Source organism: Meles meles, chromosome X (assembly GCF_922984935.1).
Source record: "Meles meles chromosome X, mMelMel3.1 paternal haplotype, whole genome shotgun sequence".
Taxonomy (NCBI): Eukaryota; Metazoa; Chordata; class Mammalia; order Carnivora; family Mustelidae; genus Meles; species Meles meles.
Genome location: NC_060087.1, coordinates 101,801,448 through 101,809,110, shown reverse-complemented (window position 1 = coordinate 101,809,110; position 7,663 = coordinate 101,801,448). Strand labels below are relative to the sequence as shown.

Below are 7,663 nucleotides of genomic sequence, written 5' to 3'. Positions count from 1 at the left end.
TTCTTTCCTGCCAAAATTTCTCAGCAGAATGCGCCTCATGCTGTGCTTGCCTGGGGTTTCCTCATGATCGGATTGCTGCTGGCAATCTCTGCTGGCACATGGTATAGGTAATAGGGTGTCCGATCTGGGGGCGCTTAGCCTAGATCTGTCTCTCCTTGGTGATGCTAATTTTGATCACCAGTTCAAGGTGGCGTGGGAAGTCTCCACTCTATAGCTACTTTTTCTCCACCCTTGCATATAATAAACAGTCTGTGGGGAGACACTTTAAGACCATCAAATATCCTGCTTCTCATTAAAGTCTCCACTGGGGGGCGCCTTGGGGGCTCAGTCAGTTAAGCATGGGACTCGTGATTTCAGCTCAGATCCTGATCTCAGGGTGGTGAGATGAAGCCTGCGTGTGCATCTGCACTGGTCATAGGACCTTCTTAAAGTTCTCTCTCTCCCTCTGCCCCTACTCCTACCCCTGCTAATTAAATGAATGAATGAATGAATGTATGTATGTATGAAACCTCCACTGGGTTTAGCATGCATAGTCCGATCCAGTCCTTACAATGATAGCTGCAAAATGACGAGTTTCCAGGGCGGCTTGGGTGGCTCAGCTGGTTGAATGTCTGACACTCTAGGTTTTGATCTCAGGTCGTGATCTCAGGGTCCTGGGATTGAGCCCCATGTTGGGCTCTGTGCTCAAAGTCGAGTCGGCTTGAGATTCTCTCTCACCCTCTGCCCCTGCCCCTCCCCTGCTCTCGTGTGTGCATGCTCTCGAAATAAAGTCTTCTAAAAAAATGACAAGTCTCCTACTCCCACATGCCCATCCACAGTCACCAGCTGGTCTTTGTGCTCTAGCCATTGTGAGCCACCGCCCGTTTGCCACACCTGCCAAGTACTCTAGGCTGACTCTTATTCCTTCCTCAGCCTGGGCTGCTGCAAATGATGCCCAACTCCAGGGGCTCCAGGGGGGGCACCATTCACACTGCAGCCATGCCAAGTGGCAGCTGTGGGTCTTGGTTTAGATGAAACTTCCTCCTGGAAGCTTTCCCAGATTCCCTAAGTGCTGGTCAGAGAGCCATGCTTTTTCCTCCCAAAGATCCGCCACAGACCCTCATCACACTATATTATACTTGTCTTTTTGCTCCTTTGCCTCCCTCATTGGGCTACATGCTCCTTAAGGGTATGACTTTTTCTCTCTTGTTCTCTGCTGTGCCCTGCCCAGAATACGTATTCAGCAAATGTCAGATCAGTGAATGAGTTTGGTCTCATGTTATAGTTAGTTAACTACATGTATCCATATAGCTGCCCTCTCCGGTAGAGAACAAAGTCCTTAAGGACAAGAACGACACTTAAGGGCGCCTGGGTGACTTAGTCGGGTAAGCGTCTGCCTTCAGCTCAGGTCATGGTCCCAGGGTCCTGGGATCAAGTTCCAGGGTGGGCTTCTCCCTCTACTTGCTGCTCCCCCTGCTTGTGCTCAGTGTCTCTCTCTCTCTCTCTCTCTCTCTCTGTGTGTGTGTGTGTGTGTCTCTCTCTCTGGCAAATAAATAAATAAAATCTTCAAAAAACAAAACGAAACAAAACAAAACCCACACTTAATTCATTTCTGTATCCTCTTCCCCTCCCCTCAATACTTGGCACAGGGCCTGGTTCCTAGCAGGCACTCAACAAAGGTTTGCTGAATGAGTCCGGATGTGTATTGCTTGATAAGGATAAGCTCCTTGCCCTCACCTTTCCGCAGAACTGCACTAAACTTTGTTCAGGTGACACCTGGGAACCAGGCAGTATGCCCTTCGAACCCCTGCTGTCCTGGCACAGGTGGGCCCGGCCCTGCCTGAGCACAGGCAATGCAGGTGTATGTGGTCAGGACCATGAGGGTTCCCATTACAGAGGGATGTCAAAACCTGAGTGAGTCTCCAAGGGTGACTGAGGGCTTACTGGGACCCATCCTTGAGGCTCTGAAGTTCTCCTAGATGACAGTCCCTGGCTCCTCGCATGGAACTTTCCAGGAGCCCCTGCGGAGAGGACTCTGGAAGGCTTTCTGGGGCTAGGGCACTTGGAAAGCTCACTGCTTGGGTCGGCATAAAACAGAAACAGGAGACCCAGCCCTTTGAAAATCACAAGGCACCTCTGTTGTCTGGAGCCCAGCCTGCCAATCAGGCAGAATGAACTCCGATGCCCACCAAGCCCTGGACCTGGATTTCCGGCTGGTGTCTGGCTCCGCAGCCCTGCAGGGCAGAGGCCCGTTGCCATGGCAGCACAAGCGCCTTTGGGGAGGCTAAGCGCTTAGCCCAGCTCCTGGAAGGCCCTGGCTGGGGAAGCTCCCAGGAGGGCTCTTCTCAGCCCCTAGCGATGGAGTGGGGCCCCAAGGGCAGCCCCAGGCCAAGGCCGGAGTCATAGGACTTTAGCTAGCACAGTCCTGCCTTTATACAGACTTTTTGTCTAAATAGAGGCTATTCTCCAGGCTTCCCTCTGTGTCAGAAATGCACCAAACACCCCAGAACGTTCAGCTTTTTCCCATGCACCAGTGAGCCCCATATCCATCAGGGGCAGCCTTGAAACTTACAGGCAGGGGACTAGAGGAACTGGATCTAACACAGGAACCACTAACAGGAACATTTTCATTTTTATTTCTAAAGCATGTGTACAGGGGGCGTCTGGGTGGCTCAGTGGGTTAAGCCTCTGCCTTCGGCTCTGGTCGTGATCTCGGGGTCCTGGGATTGAGCCCCGCGTTGGGCTCTCTGCTCAGCGGGAACATGATCACACCCCACCCCCGCCTGCCTCTCTGCCTACTTGTGATCGCTCTCTCTCTCTGTGTCAAATAAATAAATAAAATCTTAAAAACAAATAAAAAATATAAGCACATATATAGCATCAACCATAGGCCAAGCACTGTTTTAAATGCTTTGCGATCTGTTAATTCATTAATTCTCATAACCACCCTTTAAAGTAGGTCCAGTCATCATCCCCATTTGATCGTTGAAGAAACTGAGGCACAGAGAGGTTAAATAACTTGCTCAAAGTCACACAGCTGATAAATGGCCGAGTGACTCCAGCCCAGGCAGTGTGACCCCAGACTCCGTTCTCTTTACTCTTCTGTCCTGCTGCCTCCCTGGGCTCATCATCCTTGGGAGCACAGAGCAGGACAGGGAGCGACCTTTCCCTTTCCCCTTTTCCTTTCTTCTGTAGGCCCTTTTATATGGATGAGGTACATGGGTCCAGCTTGTTCCCCAGTCACATCAGAGACAGAGAGAGGGAGAAAGAAAATGAGGACATTGGATGCTCAGATGCTTCTGGAAAAGTCAGCTGCGACGGGGACTGAGGCGTACCTCCGGGGTTTGGAAACTCCTGCAGTTCATTTTCCAAGCCTAGATTCTGAGCTGAGTGTCCCGAGAGTCTCCCCAAAGATGAACACAGCATCAAAATCCTTGTAACCCAGCCTCAGGCAAAAACCACCACCGAAAAGCGGCCCCAGCTAAGCTTTGGCTTGTCACCGAGTGGAAATGGGAAGAAGAGGAGTACATTGGGGTAGATGACAAGTTGTTTACAGTGAGCAAGGCTGTAGTGGCCTCGTATGTCTCAGTCCCGAGCAAGTACAGCCAGAACAGCAAGCCTGGACAGGTAACGCGCTGCTGTTCCCATGGAAACAGCAACAGGGACAGTGCCCGCACCCAGGGCTGGGATGAGGGCAACATGTTTTTGTTTTTGTTTTGTTTTAGATTTTATTTATTTATTAGACAGAGATCACAAGTAGGCAGAGAGGCAGCAGAGAGAGAGGGGGGAAGCAGGACTACCCCCGCTGAGAAGGGAGCCCGATGTAGGGCTCGATCCCAGGACCCTGAGACCATGACCTGAGCCGAAGGCAGAGGCTTAAGCCACTGAGCCACGCAGGCGCCCCAAGGGTAACATGTTTTGTAGCAAAAACCTTCAAGCAGCGAACTTTCTTTAAAGGAAGACTTGTTTGGCCCTCTGCTGAACACAGGGACCACAAATAGGAATAAAAATGCACAGATCATCTGAGGAGGGCGACAGCAGTGGGAGAGAGACTGAGCAGTCACCACCAACCCCTTGGGCCGGTAAATTTACTATCAGAGGCACATGTTACCCATGCAGACTCTAAGTCAGGGGCACCTGGCTGGCTCAGTCGGAAGAGTCTGCGACTGTTGATCTCAGGGTTGTGGGTTCAAACCCCATGCTGGGTGTAGAGATGTCGTAAATAAATAAAACTTAAAAAAAAAAAAAAGTAAAGTGCCAGGGTTGGGGCGCCTGGGTAGCTTAGTCATTAGGCATCTGCCTTTGGCTCAGGTCATGATCCCAGGGTCCTGGGATCCAGCCCCACATCAGGCTCCCTGCTCAGTGGGAGTCTGCTTCTCCCTCTCCCATTCCCCCTGCTTGTGTTCCCTTTCTCTGTGTCTCTCTCTGTCAAATAAATAAATAAACTCTTAAAAAAAAATAAAGTGCCAGGGTTGTTGACAACAACGAAGGAACCAGGACGTATGGATGGAATTGACCAGTCGGCCTTCCTGACTTGGGACACACTTCAGGCTTTTGCCATGGGGGTTATTTCCAAGAGGTCTTCTTACCACGTCCTGGCTGAAAAAAGACACCTGTTTGCTAGTTGTTTTTCCAAACACATCACGCAAGGAGACCGATAATCTGGCAAGAACGCAGAGGCAGATGGAGCCCTGCCCAAAGCAGAAGGGAGTTTGTCCTTCCACAGGCTCTGACCGCGTCATCCGCCTTTCATGGACAAAGGTGACTCTGTGGGTGACAGTCTGTCACCTTGCAGACACGCCCTTGTCCCCAGCCGCAGGGCTGACCCTGGCCCTGGCCCAGAGAAGTGTTCCCCGATGGGCTCTGGCTAGCGGGCCAGGGGCCAATGCCTCTGGTGGGATGCCACAAGAATCTGCGGAGGGTCTAGCCCAGCCGGAGAACAAGGGTCGGTATTGGGTGGGGGCAAGGGGACAAGGCAGTCTTCTGATGAGGAGTGGTTTTTCGACAGCCCTTTGGAATCCTGCCCTGACTTTCCTTCTGCACCCCACCCCAGGCCCCCAGGCTACCTTCAGGCTTCCTCTCTGCAAAGCGCATCCTACCTGCTGGGAAGTAGGTGCTAATAAGCATGACCTTTCCAGAACGCTTCCGGGGGGTCCCCAGCGGGGCTGAGCGCTGTGCAGGCATTCTTTCTTGCAAGCGATCCTCCCGGACATGCCTCCAAGGAAGGGCTTCCGGCCCCGTGCCTTCTACGCTGAAGAAGCTCAGCCCCGCAGAACCAGCTAGAAAGTAGTGGGGACGCGTCGGAAATCGGCCCGTGTGGGTACGAGCCCATCACGGCTGCACTTAACCACTCCGGGGCGCTTTCTCTCATAAACTTAATTTTAATCTTCGCTTAATCCGACTTTATTCGGGCAAGGAAACGTGCTGCCAAAAAAGTCACTTATGGTATCTTCAAGCTAAATATAGTATCTCTTGTTTGGGGCTCTTCGGGCTGAGGCCTCCCCGCCCCCAAGGGCCCGTGGGACCCAGGGTTCGCCGGGTGCCTACCATGTGGGCAGCCCGAGTCAAGACCCTAGAAAGATCTGCTAACAGGGAAAGTTAAATTAAGCTTGTAAAATCAGTATGGAAATGAAAGCCTTAGACCAGGCCCTGGGACTCAAGATGTCAGGAACCTCCTTCCCCCCTCTCCCCCGCCCCCACTCCTTACCGCCCTGGGGGTGGGGTGGGGGGAGGGCGCTGTCTGGGGGTGAACATTTGACGGCTGAAAGTAAGGCGTTTGTGGGTGGAAGCTGACTTCTGGGTCCCGCTGGGTCACGGCGGAGGAATTCTAGATACGCGTCCGACGGCTTCATTCTATGCTCGCAGTTTATTCCCGCCCGGTCTGCACCTGCAGAGAAAACACTGGGGCTCTTTTCTTCTGCGCCTTGCAGAACTGGTCAGTTTTACGTGCCAAGTAGGTTAAGGGAGGCTCAGCTAGCTGGTAAAAGGTGATTTCTGGGTGTGTCTGGGAGGGTGTCTCTGGAAGAGATTAGCATTTGAATTGGGAGGCTGAGACACCATTGCCCTCACCAGTGTGGGCTGGAGGAAAGGCAAATTTGCCCTCCCCACGCCCTTTCTTTTGCTTGAGCTGGGACATCCATCTTCTACTGCCCTCAGACATTGGTGCTTCGGTTTTTGGGCTTTTGGACTTGGACCAGGACTCGTGTCATCGGTCACATGGTTCTCAGGCCTTTGGACTTGGAGTTACACCAATAATTTTCCTGAGTCTCCAGCTTACAGGTAACTGTTCTTGTGTCTTCTTGGCTTTCCTGATCACACGAGCCAGTTCCTATAATAACTATCTCTTCTAGCGGCGCCTGGGTGGCTCAGTGGGTTATGCATCCGGCTGCGGCTCAGGTCATGATCTTGGGGTCCTGGGATAGAGTCCTGCATGGGGCTCTCTGCTCAGCAGGGGGTTTGCTTCTCTCTCTCCCTCTGCCCCTGCCCCTGCTCTCTCTCTCTCATGCACTCACGCTCTCTCTAATAAATAAAATCTTTTAAAAATCTATCTTTCTACCTTTCTATCGCTGATGTATCTCTACCTCCTATTGAGAACTCTAATGCACTTGTTCTCTTGGATTTGCCTTCCTCTTCTAAAATGCCAAGGCTGGAAACCAAGAGACTTCTCTACTAATCACCTGAGACCCTTTTTTTTTTTTTTCACATCACGTGGTCAGCTTCTTAATACTGAAATGGGGAGCCAAGCAGCCTCCCCAGCCTGGCAGCCACTGGGCCCCTGTGAGGCAGCCCCACCCTTGCCAACGCAGACCAAGTGAGCCCTTCATTCAAGGCCACCTGTCAACCTTGAAGACCTCACCCCCTTCCCCTCTATCTGGATGCCCTCTCCATTCCGTGCTCACAACTCCTGCCTCTTCACTGTCCACGACTCAGGGTAAAACCCACCATCTACTACCTTGTCACTGTGTCTTCCAGGTTTTTTCTGTATCCAGTAGGTACCAGATTGCTTTACTGTTACTACGAACAGTAACAAGGATGACAGCCACCATTTATTAAGTATTGTTTGCCCAGGCACTGGCTCACTGATACGTGGTCCCATTGAAACCCTATGAGGTGGTGGCTGTTAGTACTGTCCCCATTTTCCAGATGAGAAAACTGAGGTTGAGTAGCTTGTCCTAAGACGTACAGTTAAGAAGTGATAGAACTGGGAGCTGACCCCAGAGGCACTCTCTGAATCGGTGTGGGTTTGCCTCCCTGCTTCCATTAGCTCCTTCTGCTTTCTCCTGGATTTCCACCTCCCAACACCCAGTCCTGGGCCCTGTGTGGAGTGGGCACGGGCCAGATTGATCTGTCTGCAGGAGTTCTGCTCACCCCTCGAGGCCTGTGGGCCATAAGGTGCTTCGCATCTCCCTGGGCCTGCGAGGGAGACACAAACGGCAAGGCAGCCAGGAGCTAGACCAGAAGCAGGGAGCCGTGCCAAGTCTGAGCACAAAACAATGTCCCCTGGCATCAGTCAGGGCCTGCGGCTTCCGAGCACTCACCCTCGTGGCCACATCATGACTCGCACACCTCTGCTAATGAGGGTGGGGGAGGGGACTACCACCAAGGATCCTGCCTTCGCTGGCTCATTTAGGTGCTGGAGAATCTGACAAGAGAAGCTGGCCTTTTAATACCCCGCGTTTCTACG

General features: G+C 52.3%; 1 non-coding gene across 1 annotated transcript; it reads left to right on the top strand.

Moving 5' to 3' along the window:
* The first annotated feature begins 4,114 nt into the window (after nt 1–4,114).
* TRNAN-GUU lies at nt 4,115–4,187 on the top strand. Its single transcript has one exon. It is a non-coding gene; the product is annotated as a tRNA-Asn (tRNA).
* The last annotated feature ends 3,476 nt before the right edge of the window (nt 4,188–7,663 follow it).